Source organism: Sarcophilus harrisii, chromosome 3, assembly GCF_902635505.1.
Source record: "Sarcophilus harrisii chromosome 3, mSarHar1.11, whole genome shotgun sequence".
NCBI classification, from domain to species: Eukaryota; Metazoa; Chordata; class Mammalia; order Dasyuromorphia; family Dasyuridae; genus Sarcophilus; species Sarcophilus harrisii.
In genome coordinates this window covers 17,489,802-17,508,489 of record NC_045428.1, presented here as the reverse complement: position 1 = coordinate 17,508,489, position 18,688 = coordinate 17,489,802, and the positions used below count along the sequence as shown (strand labels likewise).

General features: G+C 37.1%; 1 protein-coding gene and 1 pseudogene across 1 annotated transcript in view; both read right to left on the bottom strand.

Moving 5' to 3' along the window:
• IQCJ (IQ motif containing J) overlaps positions 1-18,688 on the bottom strand; it is a 173,366-nt gene that overhangs the window by 20,112 nt on the left and 134,566 nt on the right. The window lies entirely within an intron of this gene.
• On the bottom strand, positions 5,379-6,441 carry LOC100934697 (annotated as a pseudogene).

Here is an 18,688-nt window from a genome sequence, read left to right as displayed (position 1 = left end):
TGTCTCTGTCTCTCTCTGTGTGTATATATATATATCATATCAGATTGCTTATTGTCATGGGAAGAGTAAAGGAATAGAAGGGAGAGAAAAAATTGGATTACAAAAAAAACCTTTGGATTACAAAAAATGAATGCTGAAAATTATCTTTGCATGTAATTAGAAAAATACAATATTATTGAAAAATTTAAAAATCTCATACTGCTTTCTTCAGGAGGCACATAAATAGACACATGGCATGGGGAAATAAAATAATTTAGAAAAAATTATTGCTCAGAAAACCAAAATAGTAGATCTTTTCAGTGACAAAAATGATGTTTGAGATGAGTTCAAATAGGCAATACAACTTACTGTTCAATTAAGAATAAATGCTTTTTCTCCCTTCCCTTGGAGAAAATGGGGGGGGTATGGGGTATGGAATATTGCATACACTGTCTGTCTCCATTGATGTGCTAGTTAATTTGCTGAATTGCCTTATTTTGGAGGCTTTCTTTCATTTGTTGTTTTTGTTACAAGGAATAGCCTTCTGGATAAGGGAAAGAGAAAGGACCGACATATTTGGAAATTGATAGTGTAAAGCAAGAGATATTGATAAAGTTAAATTAAATTATTTTATCCTAAAAATAAGGATAAATTCCCTAGTTTAATATAATTTGCTTTCCTTCCTATAGGAAGACAAGATTTTGAGTGTTTCCTAGTGGTAAGGATAGTTCATAAAAACATCCACATGCATTCACCCATTATGACCACCCCTGTGGGATTAACAATATTACTAAAGAATATTTTTTAAAAGGGAAAGTCCTAATCTTTTTAGCAAAATCAACCAGACTACAGATACATGTAAAGTTATTACCCCTTTTCTTATGTGGAGATTTAATTTACTGGAAAGGGCAAAAGAGGAGGACACTTGTGTAAGAAGAAGAAAAAACAATTTGAGGAGAAACAGAGAAAGTTTTAAGAGGACCTGAGAGAAAACTAGGACCTCACATAGATGCTTGAGAAGAGACACATACAAGAAATGCCTGATTTGAGCCAGAAGACAGAACAGAAAAACAGGAGAATTAAAAGGTAGAAGCTAATCTAAGAAGCCCTCAGAGTTAAGAAGTGACAGCAAGAGAAACCAAATGGAGACTGCCTATCTGGAACAAACTAAGTAGAGTCAGGCAAGCTCTGCAGTTGATTTTGGGGAGCTGATCTGATTGAAGGAAAGTTCTGCTGCTAGAAGCTGACTGGACAGAGCAGTGTCCGCTACTGTTTCAAGAGCTGACTGGATAAAACCTGCCTTGTTCCAGAGTGCTGTCTCCAGCTTAAGATAGAGAAAACCTCTCAGAAGCTGTCAATATTACTCTGGTTTGAGAACGTAAAGCCTGTAAAAAAAAAAAAAAAAAAAAAAAAAAAAAAAAAGCTCAGAGAAGTGTCCTAAACAGCTTTGCAAATCTCAAGCTTAAAAGATCCACTTTTCATTGAAAGAGTATAATATTGGCACAGTGCTCAACTAAGGCAGCATCACTGGGAAGCTCCACAGATCTCAGGCATAAGGCTGTGGTGGACTAAAGCAGCTTACCACCGCCTCATTCATCGAAGAACAGCAGAGAAGCGGGTTCACTGAGAAAGTGGATAGACTCAGATTAGCAAGAGTCCCACTCAGGGGGTGAGACACACAACGGGCTATTCCTTAAGGAGACCAAGGGTAGGAAGGACAACCATCAGCTGTTTCAGACCCTACGTTTCTCTACTCTTGTGCTTCAAAGACACTGTACGCATGAGTGGGAAAGTGAGACTGAGCCTGATGAATGAACTGTCATGTCACATTATGTCTATTATCTCTTTGTCACTTGTTAATAAGTTTCATCACTCAGATAATAGTTTGCTATTTATAGGATGCTTTAAGGTTAACAGAGAATTTTGCATATGTTATCTCATTTAATAACAATTCTGTGAGGTGGGTACTTTCATTTATCCCCACACGGCCCTTTCTATCTGCAGTCCTGTCTGATTCCAACTCCTTAAAACAAGATGCCACTTTCAGGGATAAGCTCATCAGTTCTAAACTCATCATCATTCTCTGTTGGTTCAAGCCTTGATGGACTCCATGTACTTCAGTCTCCTCTCCCTTCTAGAGGACTAGAGCATCGAGTACCACATTTCTCCCAGTGCCTTATTTTTCATAGGATGTCTTACCTGCTTTCAACCCTTCAGTAAATGATGCCCCCACATTGGGGTCTTTCCGCCATGTTTTCTTTTTTCCTTTTGTGTGTGGTCTCCTCATTTATATTGTAAGTGCTTTGAGGGCAGGGACTCTTTCCCCAATCCTTAGAACATTTCCTGGCATGTTGTAGGTACTTGATACATGTTTATTGGGGAAAAATCACTATTGATCAGAGAAATGCAAAATAAGACAACTCTGAAGTACCACTACACACCTTTCAGATTCACTAAAATAACAGGAAAAAATAATGATGAATGTTGGGGGTGGGGACTGGGATGCTAATACATTGTTGGTGGAGTTGTGAAATGATCCAACTATTTGGAGAACAGTATGGAACTATGCTCAAAATTTTATCAAACTTTGGATACTCTTTGATCTATCAGTGTCTCTACTGAACTTGTATCCCAAAGAGATCATAAAAATGTTTGCAAAATGTGCAAAAAGCAGCCCTTTTATAGTGGCTAGGAACTGGAAACTGAGTGGATGACCATAGCTGGAGAATGACTGAATAAATTATGGTACATGGATATTATGGAATATTATTGTTCTATAAGAAATGATCAGCAGGATGATTTTAGAGAGACCTGAAGAGACTTACATGAACTGATGCTATGTGAAATGAATAGAACCAAGAGAACATGGTACACAGCAACAAGTTTATATGATGATCAATTCTGATAGGACATGACACTTTTCAATAGTAAGGAGATTCAGGCTAGTTCCAACGGTCTTATGATGGAGAGAGCCATCTGCACCTAGAAAGAGAACTGTGGGAACTGAATGTGGATCACAACATAATATTCTCACTCTTTATGTTGCTGTTCACTTGCATTTTATTTTCTTTCTCATTATTTTCCTTTCTGATCTGGTTTTTTTTTTTGTGTGTGTAGCATGATAATTGTGGAAATACATATAGAAGAATTGCCCATGTTTAACATATATTGGATTACTTGCTGTCTAGGAAAAGAGTAGGGGAAGGAGAAAAAATTGGAATATAAAGTTTTGCAAGGGTTAATGTTGAAAACTATCTCTACATGTATTTCAAAAGTAAAAAATACGCTTTATAAAAAAGGGGGAAAAAGAAATGTGCTGTGGATGTCCATAATTTTGCTTCAAGTTTCCAAATTTAGTCCTATATCCATCACATCATATTCTCACTTAAAGCAGAGCAGAAAGAACAAAGGGATTCAAGTAAGAATATGAAGGAGGCTCCCATACCATACCTTGCTCTCTACAATGGTTATAATCTTATTGGAACTAAACATATCTCAATGGTCCATAAAGAAAGCTTAAAACCTGACCTAAATGCTCCATTACAGAATTACATGTTGATCAAGCATCTTGTTACTCAATTTCATTAAGAAATGTAGTCCTCTTCTTTCTACAAACCTTTGTTGTGCTCCTTTCTTTATGGCTTATTTAAGGACTTCACATAGAGCACTTTAAAAACTGTACCTGGTGAAGCTGGATATTATTTTGAGCACAAACGAAGGTATAGCATAAATGTCCTCTCTAACATGCAGCTAAAGGACAGGGGCAAGGAAGGGTCTGGATTGACTGGCTCATGATTCTCATCTAATAATAATTAGGCAAGAAACAAGGAAATGGAAATATTTAAAATTTTCCCCTCTTAGAATGCATTCTCATTGTCACTTTCTTATTTCCTTTCCTCTGGGATGTGGAGTGTTGCAGGAAACATTTTTCCCCTCACAAGAACGTGCCAGCTGCCCTCTCTGACGATCCTTTCATTGCAGGGAGCTGGGGGAGAAGGCCTACCATGAATTAAAGGAACAACTTTCTATATTCTATGAAATCCTATTGAACAGAAGGTCAATGACTACCCAGAACATTCTGAACAGCTGCTCAACTGACAATTTGGAGGATTGATTTCAGCATTTGGCGATTTAAGCTAACTATATGGAAGTATCACAATACAATTGGCAGAGGGTTTTTTTTAATGAGTGTGTGTGTGTGTGCCTGGGTGAGTGTGTGAACAAGAGAGATAGTGAGACAGAGAAAGAGACAAAGACAAGGAGATGAAGACAGATATAGAGGCAGAGTTGGCAGAGAAGCAAGTTTCATTCATTAGGCCCTTCCTTCTGTCCACTGAACTGCCTTTGATCTAGGACCAGAATTGCATAGATTTGGGGATAGCCAGATCAGAAAGCTCCCTCCACTGCTGCAGATTGGCTATTCATCTCCGCCTCTTCATTTGAGAGAGTTGCTTGGATCACTGGGAAATTGCCTGCCTTGCCTCTAGTTACAGAGCCGGTGTGTTTCAGAGGCAGGACTTGGATGCAGGCCTTTCACTCTCAAGGCTGACCTATCATACATTGCACCATACTGTCTTGGATGATACTTCACAGCTTCCAGAATTTTAGTTTTGTAGAAATTTGATATGAAAAATCTCTGCCTTTATTTGTTCTTTCTACCATTTCCCTCAATTTTATTTCTCTTCAGAAGAACCAAAAAAAACCCCACAAATGTAAAAGAAATTTCAAAAATTTTCTTCTAGTCTCAGATGTCCCCTGTTTCCCACCTACAGCCATCATCCTCTGCTTCTGTTTTCTTTTTTTACATTAAATTGATATCTTATAAGGAGGCAGGAAGTTTGGTCCCTATTGATTTCGTAGGCCTATATAGAGTCACCTCTTCAGCCCATTTATAGACAAAGCAGCATCAAAGCCTTTCTTTGACATTTATTACTTAGATATCCCTGGATAAGCCACTCAGTTTTCACATCTGTAAAAGGACAATTGCCCTCGATGGCAAATGAGGTCCCTTCCAGAGCCTCTGCCAGCTAAGCAGTTCATTGTGTTAGAGGGCTGGTCCTATACCCAGGAAGATCTGTGTGACCCTGGGCAAGCCCCTTAACTCCGTACTGCCTCAGCTGTAAAGTGGGGATAATAATAGAACTTATTTCCCAGGGTTGTTGTGAGAATCAAATGAGATGATATTTTTTCAGACCAGAAGAATAATTTGTCATTTCAGCATTCAGCAACATTTCAGCCATTAAAAAAATCTCTAATGTCAAAGGAAGGAAGGAAGACTTCTCTACAACATGATTAGGTGGGCTGCATCCAGAATTTCCCAGGGAGCCACAGGTGGGAAGGTTGGTGGTTATTCATTCATCCAATAAATTAGGAAGCACAGAACACAGGAGGCCAACTGCTCATTTCTGGGCTGGAAAAAAGTCATCAAAGGGCTGGCCCTGCTCCTAATGCTTCTCCATTTCAATGAACAATTTCACACCATGCATCACCATTTGCACCAGCTCCACCTCTGAGAAGCCTAATTGTCCAGGACTGCAGATGTCAAAGGCACCACTCACAACTTTTGGGTCCCCCTTTTCTGGAGCCTCAGCTTCTTTAGCCCCTCACCAAACTTCTCATGGTGGCCCAGATGGAGAAGTTTGATATAAACACTTGCACGTAAGCTTGAGCCTAAATTGTAGGGAGGAGTCAGGATGTAGCCCAATTAGGGGTTCCACATGATCTTGTAGCTCTTAGTCTTACTAGGGTTTTCAATTTGGGTGAGTCCCATGAAGAAATGTGTGAGCACCTTCATGCTACTTTTCTTCTGCATAGAAATAATTCTCAGGTGATCTTCCTCACTGATTCACACCAGAAAGATCTTATTATTGTGCCAAGGGTCCAGAATTGGACTATTCCAGATGCCAAAAGGAGTAGAAATGCAGACTTGTTGAAGAGGAAGAGGTCATCAATCAGCTGCTACTGTTGCTGCTCAGTTATGTTCTTTAAAACAAAGAATTTCCCATTCAGGGTCCCTTTTAGGTGGCCAGCACTTCCAAAGGGAGCTTCTCTATGGCACGGTGCTCACCCAGCTACAAGATGGGGACAAACAGAACCTTTGAATGCTCTCACTAGTTCAAACCTGAGAACTCAACACATAGGATCCAGGTCATCACTACCCTGCAGATTGTCAAGGTTAAGATCAGTCTTATTCTCATTCGAAGGCTTGTAGCCTCCATGTCAATCCTCAATGATAGGATCAAACTCTTTCTTGAATACATTCTAGCTCTATTCATCTCCAGTCTCTTAGCCCACAGTCATGATGAATGGGTTCCCTGGGTTTTCCACACCAATGTGGATGACACCATCTAGGATAAAATCTCTGAGGGCAGTTTTATCTCAGAATTTTTCATAGAGTTTTGGCATCAGCACCTTAGCCAGGTGGTCATTGTATGAGGGGAAGTGGCTACTGGAGAATGGCATGATGGCAGGAGGCAAAGATCCCCTAGGGTGGTCACAAAAGGGAAGAGGTTTGGAAGATGCTTCTGCTGTTACCACTGTTGCTGCTGAGCTGTGATCCCAGACCACCTTAGTCTGAGCTCAGTCACTGAGTCCCAAATGAGATAATATTCTAAAGAGCTCAGAAAGTACCTGAGATGATAGGCACTCGATACACACTTATTTCCTTCCTTCCAGTTCCTGATCTGTGATCCCATTCTCATCTCAGTGTACTCTGGCGAATCCTCCTCATTGTATTCCTCTGTATAACTCTGCCTTCTTTGAATTCAGGTTAAGCCACTCTGTGAACCTGATCTTGAATTATTCAAGTGCAACAAAGACAGAAGTTCACACTTATTTTCTATCCGTCCTTCACAAAGAAATTTGTGCTGTGAAAATTTAGGATTTATCCAGAACTATGACAAAACAACCACTGTGTAATTTTTATAAAGCACCATAGATCAGCAGTAACAGATTTACTATCAGCACCCAATGTTTTCCGGTGTCCTTAGACCTGTCTGTCATTCCAAGATACACAGGCAGTAAATGGTTGGCAGGATTGTGAATGCAGAATTTCACCCTTTGGTTTTCCAGATTGGTCTTCCTGCTCCTGTCCCTGTAGGTTTTCCTCTTACATAAATATTGAAATGCTAGTTAGAAATCTTATCACTTCCAGTCACTTAGGCAGCCATTGGAGCTGTCCAGCAATCAACCTGCCTACTTGGCTTTCCTCTTCGAATATCCACCTTCCAATCTCACAGGACATGTTCTTTGGACAGATTTGAAAGCTGGAACTCCCTCAAAATTGCTTTCCTCTACCATGCACGTGTGTCTGAAAGCTAACCTTCTAACCCTAGGACTTACCACTCTGACCGTTTTCTTACCTGCATATCCCAGAATTATGTGTGGTCATTTAAAAGAGAAATAATCTGCGATTTACTTCATTAATATCTCTGGGTAACAAACCCCATACCCCTTACATAAATTATAGTGTATATGTAGAATAATTTAACTTCTGGGAAAGCCTTTTTAAAAATTTAAAAAATTGGTTTTGACATTATTTGACTGTGAAATCATTCAATTATATATCACTGGGTATTTTTTGGTATTTTTAATGAAAGTGTAATAAAAGCAGTACAAAAGGGATTACTAATGTTTGTATAATTTGGGAAAGCAGAAGATGTGAAAATCTATACTAATTTTTGCTTTGCATCATTAAACATGAAGTATTGATTATTTCTCTTTGCAACAAAATTTATGGAGCTGGCTGTGTTGCTATGTCCACATAAAGTGATTCTGATGTTTTGCCCTCAGACCCCAATGGCTATAAATGATGGTCCTTGGGTGACAGCTGGGATGTCGGGCTTCCAATCCACAGTCTTAAGAGATACATTTCACAGATTAGACTACAAGTGACCCAGCTGCAAACTCGAACTTCAGAAAATTAAATTGGAGAGAATCCAAACTTCTGTTGGAATAACTGTGTGAATTACAATGCCTCTATAAACCTTGCTATAATGTAAATGTACTTTCAAATTTACTGCCATTTCCCTTCTCCCCTGCTGTGAATTTGGACATTAATAGTCATCTCATATAACCCTCCCCTTGCCAAAAAAAGGCATTGAGAATAAAAATACAAGATTCATTTTCCCCCTCTCTGAAGCAAAAAATCCAAATCCAAATCCCTTTTTTCTTTTACCATCATTTTTCAGAGAGACTATAAGTTTTGTTTATGTTTTATTCATTAATATTTTTATGGATGACAGATCTGTAAATTTCATAGAGCAAATTATGTTGCAACTGAACATGATTTTCTTTGGTGGGAAAATCTAATAGTGTATCAGCAACTCATTTAAAGGCTTCCTCCAACTAAGTTATTAAATAAGACACGTGAGGGGTGACAGTTGACTTTAGAAGGTGTTCTCATCTCTTTCCAGCACTTTACACACTCATTCTTCAAGGTACAGGACAAAATCCCTATGTGACTACACCAGGATGTGAATTCTTATTCGCTATCTCCCTAGAATCATCTTTGGTTTTTGCTACTTTGTCTCAGGCACAGAAATCATTTCACTATATAGAAATAATGATGGGGTTATCAGAGTTGTTTCAATATCATCATTTCTTTTCTTCTTGCCTTCCAAGAAAGGCATTTTTATAGGACAGATAAGATACCATTCTCTTATTCTCATAAGGACAAGGCTAATATGTGGATTTGTTTAACCAGACACAAAATGAAAATAGATTCGAATCAAGAACCAAGATAGAGGTCTCTAAGTTATTCAACCTAGACAACTGAAAGCTTCTGTCAGTGAGTGCCCTGCAATAGGACTTTAGAACTATCATGTGAATATGACTCCTGTCTATTAACTGCACTATTTCTTGGTAGACTCACCTTAGGTTTCTCCCTCTCTTCAATTCATTCAAATCAGCCTAGTATTTAAGGCCCTATACACACTAGCCTTGTCCTATAGTCACAACATCATCTTACTACTCTCTTCATGTCCCCTAAATCCCAACCAAACTCGACAATTAGCTGTTGTCTGAAATTAAAATTCCACTTCCAACTTTAGAACATAGTTTCACAAAAATGAGTCTCATTCTAAGATTTCCTTACTCTTCCATTGACCACATCAATCTGTTTTTTGTGATGGAGGTAAAACTTCCTGGAAGCAGGTAGGGATCATAACCTTTTATACCACCCATTGCTACTTCTTCTCTCCCTCCTCCTCCCCTTACTCTCCTTCCCTTTTTTTCCCTCCTCCTCTTCCTTTTCCTTCTCTTCTGACTCCTCCTCCTCTTCTTCTTCCTTCTCCTTCTTTCTCTCTATCTCTGTCTGTCCCCTCTCTTCTCTCTTCCTGTTTCCCTATCTCTATACACAGAGTAATACTAAGTAGTTATGGCTCAAATGCATAAAGTACACTATCAATACATGTTGGCTACTGGATTGATTGGTGATATTTTTAAAACATGTGAATGAATGAATGAAATGGGAAATATTCCTTTAAAACTTTAATAAGCCCTATAAATGTGTAGCTATGGTCATATTAAATAGAAGTGTCAGTAGTTATCAAATGGTATTTGGATAAATTGAAATTTCATAAAGCATAGATGCATAATTGAGAAAATATACATTGAGAGAATATAGAGGAGGAAGTAAATTTTTCTGAAATTAAAAGAGAAAATAGAGAAAAGATGGCATACCATTTCCTATGGTGCTCTAGAGGGTAGAACTTAAAAGAATTAAGTATCAAATTTTGATGTTCTTAAAATGTGACTCATGGGATCATGGGAGAGCCTTTCAGGGAGTTCACAGTCAAAACTATTTTCATAATAATACTAAGATTTGCTAATATTCAAAATATCAATACATATAACCTACACAAGCAAAAGGTCTTGAGGGAGCTTGCTAATTTCAAAAATGCCAAACACCAAAAATCTGAGAACTGTCGATCCAGCTTTACAGATAAAGAAACTGAATCTGATGTATTTTGAATGATTTGCCCAAGGTGACAAAGGTAGTATCTGAAGGTGAATTTGAAGACATTCATTTTTGACTCCAAGTTCTCTCTTCACTCCACTACAAATCTATAATCACAGGATCCCAGTTTTTAGATCTAGTAAGATCTAGGTTAATGGCGTCAACTTTAAACAGAAATGAATCCTTATGGGCTGCATGTTGACTTACTTTTGATACTTTTAGGAATGTCTGGGCTATGCATGATCGTTTAAAAATATATGTTTGCTTATTTTTTAAATATAAGTTGTTGAATATGATTCACTCTACTCCTAATCAAACCTACCTCTACATCAAAGGAAAATGGTAAAACAAAAGAAGCGCATAATGTGATGTATTGACTAAGCTATATATGTACCGTTCTGTCCCCATTGTGTGCCACTTTTCATAGGAGAGGAGGGAAATAATAACATCCTAGGATCATAGATTTAGATATGCATTAAACCACAGAGGCCATCTAGTCCAACCCACACAGTTTTAGATGGAGACATTGATATCCAGAGTGATTTGCCTAAGAACACACAGGCAATAAATGGCAGGCAAAACTCTTCAAAACTGTACCTTCTCTTCTAAGAAAGAAAAACAGGAAAAACCATGCCATATGAAGACCACTTCTGACAATGTATACAATATTCGGGTGTAATACCTTTTTATTCCTCCAAAACTACTTGCCAGAGAACTCAGAACTTTGTTCATCACAGTAAACGTTGATTGGATACCTACTGAGCCCATAACACTCTATGTAGAAATTCATAAGGTGCTGGAATAGGAAGACACATATCATCTATAATGCATTATATTTAAAGAGGCAATTACAATATTGTCAAGCACCACCTGATACCCAAATTTAGGGGAGTCCCATATATTTAGGAATCGTAGCTCAAGGAAAGGAAGCATGGCATTTTATAAGGAATAAATAGTCTCAAGCGCTAGGTTCCCATATCTCAAAAATATCAATAAAGGTAGTTACAAGCCTTAATAGACCTTGGAAATCAATTAGGCACAATTTTCTGTTGGCCTAATAATTTATGATAATTACAAATTCATTAGAACAGAATTTACTGTGGACTTTCCTGATATCTGAGGCAATGTGCATTCTCAAGGTCAAATGTGTCATCTTCTCTGTTCATGAAGTCAACTAAACCCCACCCAAAGTCTTATTTGAATGATTCACAAAGCATCCCATTACTTCAACCTGGATCATTTAGAGATTTTTTTTTCCCTGTTAACTCAAAGACATAAACCTAACAGCCTTGTACTATCTCATTAAGCCTCCTGACTTCAGCAACTGTCTGGTATGAACTGAAATCAATCTAATGTATGTGCTTAAATGGCCCTTGTTCACCTTTCCCTCCAATTAGCAAATAAAGGCAAATCGCACATGTAAGCACCCTCTTTCCCTTCCCTATTACTGATGCACAAACTTCTGTTTAGTTTTTATTTGAACTGATACTATTTGAATCCTTTGGTCTATAAAATAAAGAATACTTTTAATTGTAGAGTTGCCAAAGCACTTCTCCAGTTTCCAAAAATTTATTATTTGAGCCCTCTGGGGCAGTATGTGTCCCAAGAATACAATCTATCTCGCAAAAATCCATGGCGTATCCCAAGAATACAATGCAACCAGCAAAAAATGCATGTTAAAACTCATTGCCAATATCAATCAGCATGTCTGTTTTTCTCCAATGAAATAAACTTTGAAATAGTCTGGGATGGGATGTTCCTCTCTTTTGCTGCTTTATTTTGGATGCCCTGAGTATTTTCTAGTTATTGACAGTCGCTCACTTCCAAAATCTTTCACTTGGCCTTTAAAGCTTCATTCCAGCTCTTTGGGTTTCTCATTAATTCTATTAATGCACTCTATTGAAATCAAACTGGCCTGCTATTAAGTCTAACTCCAACTCCACTTGCTGTAGTCTTTCAACTATTTGCAGACTATTATCATGGCCCAAATCAAGTTTTCTCTTCTCCAAGTTAAATGTGCCTTATTCCTTTAAGTAACGTTCATGTAAGTCAAAGACTCAAAGTCCTTTACTATCTTTGTTGTTTTCCATTTCCCCTCCATCTTATTGATGTCTTTTCTAATCTGTGGCAACTGCACATGGTATTCCCAATAAGGTTTGACAGAAATGGAGTACAAAGTAACTACTCAATCCCTATTCCCCAAAGCTACACGTTTCAAGATTGCATTAACCCTTTTTGATCACCATAATGTTGGATCATACTCAGAATTCAGGCCACTAAAATCTCCATTTTTATAAGGCAAAAAAAATATCTAATCATACTTTTCGTATTTTATATCCATGGAGTTGATTTTTTTACTCATGTGCAAAACTTTATATTTATCAGTACTGAGTTTTGTGTTATTATATTACCCTACCAATATCTTTTTATATTCTTACTATCATCCACCGTGTTAGTTATCCTACCTAACTTATTGCAAATTGGATACAATATATGCCTTTATCCAAGACATTGATAAAAACGTTAAACATTGCAGAGCCAAGCATAGATCCCTGGGGCACTCTACTGGAGACCTCCTGCCATTTACAAAACTCTGAGCCAAAATATCTGACCATTCTGAATTCATTTAATCATATTACCATTTAGTCCAAATGTCTCTATTTTCTCTACAAGAAAACTATGATATACTTTATAAAAATATTTGCTAAATATAAGAAAATTATATGGCTTTAGTTCCCTTCATTCTTCCTAATATTCCTTTCATATACTACTATAGTAATCCTCTCAAAAAAGAAAAGAAATTCATGATATGTTTATGATGAAGCCATCCTGGCTCCTTGTAGTTTTATGTATGTCTCTTTCGCGATGTTTGCTAATCATCCCATTAATGATCTGCTCCAGTACTCTCTTGGGAAAAGCAGTTAAGTCTATTGGACTACAATTGACTAATTCTGATCTCTTCTCATTATTGTCAATCAAGATAACTTTTTCCTTTCCCCCAATTGGTAGTTTCTCTCTCATTTTCATCATTTAAAACTCCCAGAAAATGGCTTAGAAAATACATCTGTTAGTTCTTTTAAGATTTAATAATTTTGTTCATCTGGCCCAGGTAAACTGGATTCATCAAGGCCATATAAAAGCTCCTTACTTATCTTGAATATCAACTCATTGTTGGGCATTTTTATGTCATTTCCAGAGCCATTCTTTGCAGAGAAAATACAAATAAGACTGAAGCAGTTTTTCAGTTCTTATCATCCTACCTCACCAAGCAGAGGTGTTACCCATGTGGTGATCCTCCTCCTTCTCCCAATATAGCTTTATAAACATTAGCTTTAATCATTAGCTTCCCTCACTAGCTTCAGCTCATTCTGATTAGCTCTCTTGGTAAAACTGTACAACTCTTGCATTCATAGTATATATGTGTATGGATTCTTTCAGGAAGTTGTTTCCTCTTTTCTGGAAGGCTTTCAGCAAAAGTGGAATGAGATACTTGAGGAGGCTGTAATAGTGGGTAGTTTCTGAGATTCTATGATTTTGTGACTTATCCATGATCACAGACTTCAAAACCAGAGTATTAACCATAGCTGTATATGTAAATATACAGTTATATATACATCTATATCCATATTTATCTATCTATAAATATAGATACATAGATAGATAGATAATTTCATTTTAAAACCAACCTTATTTGATAACTTCCCTCGTAATTCACTTTAGTGTCCTCTGCCAAATCCAATTTTGCCTCCCCAATGGAATTGTTTATATTTTCTCATAATTTCCTTCTTAATTGTCTCTTATCCTCCATGGATTGACTTCCCTGAAGTATTACATTCCATTAGTTCCTGTTTATCTCTCCTCCAAATCCTCCAAAATCTGTTTTTTCCCAATTTGAGGTTGTATGTCAGACTATCCTAAAATTTTTCTCCCCTATTATAAACTCTAGTATCAAATGATAACTTCCCTTTAAGTTTCCCATCATTTCTATCCCAGAAATCAGTTCTTCCCATTAAGGAGAATCAAATGCAGAAGAGAATTTTTTCTTACTGAATCCTCCACTTTTTTGAAGAATGAAATTATAACTCAGACAAACCAATAAACAAGTAGATGATCTCTTTTAATCATAGAGAGCTCTAGAAAATATCTAGATAATTAAAGTCCCACATCATGGCTCAGTGACAGGCTTGCACTCTGTTCTTCAAACTTTTCTCTTTTCCTGAGTGTTTTTCTTATCTGACTACAAAATCAATTGGTTTTTCAGCTTCACCCAAATATCCTCCATCATCCTTTCTCTTTTTTGGACCCTTCATTTCTACACAAAAGGAAACCTTTTTAATATGCTACTCCACCACCATTTTGAATTGTTTTAAATGAAATATACCTATCCAGAGGCATAGTCGAATTCTGAGTTTTATTTCATCAAATCTCAGTGATGCATATGGAGTCAAATAAGTTCCTCTCTCTTGAGTTATGAATATTTTCTTTTGCTTGCCTAAACTTTGGACACTTATATGTAGAAACTTGAGACCATAAATTTTATTCTCATCTCCTTGGTTGTATATCATTTCCTGTAAATTTGTAGGTGTCAAAACAGATATTTTTCTTCCTTCTATGTGACCACTATCTGTAACATCTATTATGGATAGGCTGTATACAGGCAATATTCTCTATCCCCAGTCATTTTTAGTTAAAGTCCCTTTGATTAGATTTGTAAAACAAAACAAAACAAGCAAAAACCTGGCATATACATTCTTATCAGCCCATTTTAGGTTCATTTCATCTATGGCCAGAAATCTGTCAACTATATTTATAAGCTGTGATGCACAAATCCAAATCTCATTTCTAGATACCACTTTCTAGTCAGCTATTCACTTCCAAAATTAATTTTTCTCTTTTGTATCCCTTCGCTTCAATGGAGAAAAGTAAGGAAAATAAACCATATACTCTACAGTCTTCAGTTTCCTGATGAAAGAAATTCATGAGAAATCCTATTGATAATGATAAATTCCAGCAAAAATAAGTGGCAATAATGATAATAACAATATTTTATATTTATACAGCACTTTAAGTTTTGCAAACCATATCCTAAACTATCCTTTAGGTAGGTGGAGTAAGAATTGCTTTTATTACCATTTTACACATTAGAAAACTTAGGCTCTGAATGGTAAGGTGAGGGAAAGTTGTAAGGTCAATAATGCTTTATGAAGAATTAGATTTGTTTGGTTTAGTACAATGCCTGACACATTGTAAATGCTTCATAAATGCTTCTTGGCTTGCTTCTATAAATGGAAGCCATGGATAGAAGTAGCAAAGAAGAGAATTTAGGCTTGAATTGATCCAAATAGTTAGATTTGTCTCTAAGTGGGATGGATCCTTCAAGGAGGTTGTTTCCCCTTTTCTAGAAGACTTTCAGCAAAAGTGGAATGAGGTACTTGAGGAGGCTATAATATTGGGTAGTTTCTGATATTCTGTGATTTTGTGACTTATCCATGATCACAGACTTCAAAACCAGAGTATTAACCATTACAGCATGATGTCCCCATTTCCTCCTAGATCCATCAGGAATATAGCCAAGCAATAGGAAAGGCCTTAAATGAGTACCAATTTGGGATCTCTACAGCCTCTTAGAGTCATGGGACTTCAAAGGTTTCCGCAGGTTGTTTCAACTTCAAGGAAGCTGGCAGGATTTATAATGATTTCAGTGACTCCCTGTAGAAAACCACTCAGATGCAATCACCTTCAGGCATCTTCCTCCAGAACCTCGGACAGCAGCCACGTGATCATTTAAAATCCCATCTTTTAACAAGTGTCCCTTAGCCCTGGAAGCCTCCCTCTCAGTGGAGGGCTTATGATACAAGACATTTTGACATGAGGGGAAAAATGCCTTTGTGGCTATAGCTCCATTTGTTTTTCTGTCTCCTTCCTTAATTCACATGCCTTCTCTTCTCTCATTCTCAAATTGATTTTCTGAGGCTAGCAACTCAATTGTTATTTCCCTCCCAATGTCAGATTTCCCTTCCATATTTACACAAAATCACTGAATTCAAATCCCGGAAGAGGCAAATGAACAGAAATTTAACTGAATTGCAGATTTATTCTTCCCCAGTGCACCCATTCTTAGCTCTCTCTTTCTAAACACTCTATAGAGCCTTCCATCTCAAGTTTGACACAGTGAGAATAAAAATGTCTAACTCTTAAAGGGGCATGTTGCTGAATTTAGATGAATGAAAAAACAGGAAAATCTATGCTATATTTCTTTTCTTTTTCTCCTTTCTTGCAGTCAAAGAAAAATTTTAAATAAGAGGAAATGAACAAGCTGTAAAAATTTCTCTAGAAAAGCCACTTACATAAAAGGAACTCTTCCTCTTTAGAAAGGCCTTTTTCCTTATAAAAGTAATGAAGTAATAAGCCATGTTCACTTTCCATTAGTAGTAAGATTTCAAACTTGAAAGTGAATTAGAAATACATGTAGGGAATGCCCTTAAAAGGGATCAGATTATAATTTTTAAATGAAGAATTAATACTTCAATACTTGAAAGATTTGTGATTTCAGTGAGAGCTCTCTCCACCAACACTAATCTAACAACTCCTCTATATCTTAACATGCCATTTTAGGTGATTGTAGCTAAAAAAAATTCTTCATCCAGAAGCCAATAGGATGAGGAACCTCTTTCAATTCATTTAAGACTGTCCCTTCATTGATAGCATGTAGTTTTTCTTCAAGCCTACCATTAGTTTGTTTTTGTTATTTGAGTATCAGTTAAGTGTTTCTTTGTTTTGAGGATCTGGAAGACTAGAAGAACAATTCCATAAGCAACACGATTGCCTTCTTACCCATCTTAACTCAAGCCATAGTTGGTTTAAGTGTATGTACTCAAACTAAGAAAAAATACACCTTCCAGAAGAATTCTATTTCTTCCGGCTATTTTACTGGAGCCTCTCTCTATCTTGTTTCAAGAAAAAAATTAAATAGTAAATATCTCCATCCCTTGCCCCCAACTGTAAAAATACCTAAGCCTCAAAACTCCTAGATTCCTCTTCTTTCATTCTCCTGTCCCATTTTTCCTATCCCAACAAGTTCAAGCTATATAAGAAAAGGAAAGTGTAAGTTTCAAGTGATAATTAAATCCTTATATTTCTTCCTTCTCTAGCTTTATTAAGATGAGGAATATTTAATGATTTCTCCCATGGGGCCACAGGACTCTAACTGGCCTATGTCCTGTCATCAAGGGATAAATTGGTGGTGTGATTTTAGGAAAGTCTATCACCTCCCTGGGCCTCAGTTAAGTCATTTGTAGAATGCTGGGGTCAGGAGATGAGAGGGGAGTGCCTTTCATTTATGGAGGATGGTTAGTGCAAAGGCACAAAATAAGGAAAAAGAGAGAGAGTCATGTGTGAGATGGTCAATTTGGCAGAAGCTAAAGGGGTAATGTATAATAAGGTTGAAAATAAACATAAAAGCCAGATAATTAAGAACTTTAAAAGACTAAGGAGATTAGAGGGATTAGATTGGTTTTTATTGTGTTGTGCCATGGTCAAGTCTAGACTCAAGAAAAATAATTTTTAGAGCTAGAGGATATATTAGTGCAGCAAGACAGTGAAGGCAGGAAATTCTGTGAATCATCCCATAGCCACAGCTCACCACTTCTTATCAGATGGTCTTTATGGATTGCTGTGGCCAGAAATAATAAACATCTTATGGTCAGCCACAGGCAATGGCCTGAATCTAGCTGGACTGGCCAGAAGCATATTCACTTTCTGGAAGACACAGAAAACCTCTCCAGCTTTGAAGGACTTGGTTGTGCCCTCCTGGAATTCCTAAAGGAAGATGGGGTCCTTTCCAGATCAAGAAATGTATATGTATGGGCTTATTTTGGATAAGAGAATATGTACTTATTATGTGCTTATCATGTCCCAGAACCTTGCTAAATGATATCCAAATGTAGCATGTGATCTCACAATGGTACTATTTGATTGGTATTAACTTGTGAGGATCCATTTATCAAAATGCTGAGTTTATCCTTTGCCCTTTATCTACCTTTCTTTAAGTCTCAGAAAGTCTTGCAGGAAGTCTCTTGGGGCTTTCACCCTATCCTACGCTACCACTAACCCCAGTTGCTATAGTTTTTCCACTCTAAAGTGACCTTCCAACTTCTTGTAATTATTGTGTATGCACTAATTTCCATATATGTGTCTCACTCTTTAAAATGTAAGCTCTTTGAGGGAAAAGGCTGCTTTTGCCTTTTCTTCTTATTACCCAGTTTGGTATCTGGCACACAGAAGTACTTAAGAAAGGCTTGTTGATTCATGGGAGTTCTTGATATTATGTGGAAAATTTCAGTCAAGTGCATTATCACCTAACAAAAATGTCTCTAAAATTATTCAATCGCCTTCTCCCTAAAAGCTTAAAAGACAATTTTCAAAGATCACACACTTTATCTATCAAAGGGTAGAGTCACTGGTCCCTAATTTCTGCACATTTCAGTCTACTAGGTGCAAAATGCATTTCTTTAATTGGTAAAGTAAGGTGCGATACTTTGGGTAGTCAATTTCTCTGAGCATTCTAGCTTGCCTCACTAGCTTCATATATTATCACAGCCAGACATTTGCTCCCCTTTTCTTAAAAATGTCATTATTATCTTTCTGTCAAGGGTAGCTGGAAGAGGTGACTTGCTAAAAATTCTTTCTTTTATTTCCATACTGAAAAGCACACTAATCAGGAGCTGGCTGTGTGGGCTCTCATCCAGACAT